We start from the raw sequence: 362 nt of genomic DNA, 5'->3' as shown, positions 1-362 counted from the left end.
ATGGTTATCCCTTTTATGGTTACTTCCTGACCTACCATTTTGTTACAATGCAGATCAGGTTCCATTTTAGTATTCAGCTGCAGCAATATCTGTTCAATTAAAGGTGGACAATGCTTTATTACGAATTTAGTGTTGTAATCTCCATTCCGTGTCATATACTTACATCGGATACGATTTTAGTTGGTGATACCTCGACAGCAATGTCCCCCGCGTCATAATCTTGGCGACACTCATTAACTCCATTGTCCGGGGATGGTTCGTTCAGGCCACAGTCGTTATTATCGGTTACCCACTCATTAATATGAGTACGGGTTGTATCCTACGGTCAAATATATAAAGCGTATATGATAGGTGCATAAGCA

Source organism: Camelina sativa, chromosome 15 (genome assembly GCF_000633955.1).
Source record: "Camelina sativa cultivar DH55 chromosome 15, Cs, whole genome shotgun sequence".
Classification (NCBI taxonomy): Eukaryota; Viridiplantae; Streptophyta; class Magnoliopsida; order Brassicales; family Brassicaceae; genus Camelina; species Camelina sativa.
This window is presented reverse-complemented; position numbering follows the sequence as displayed.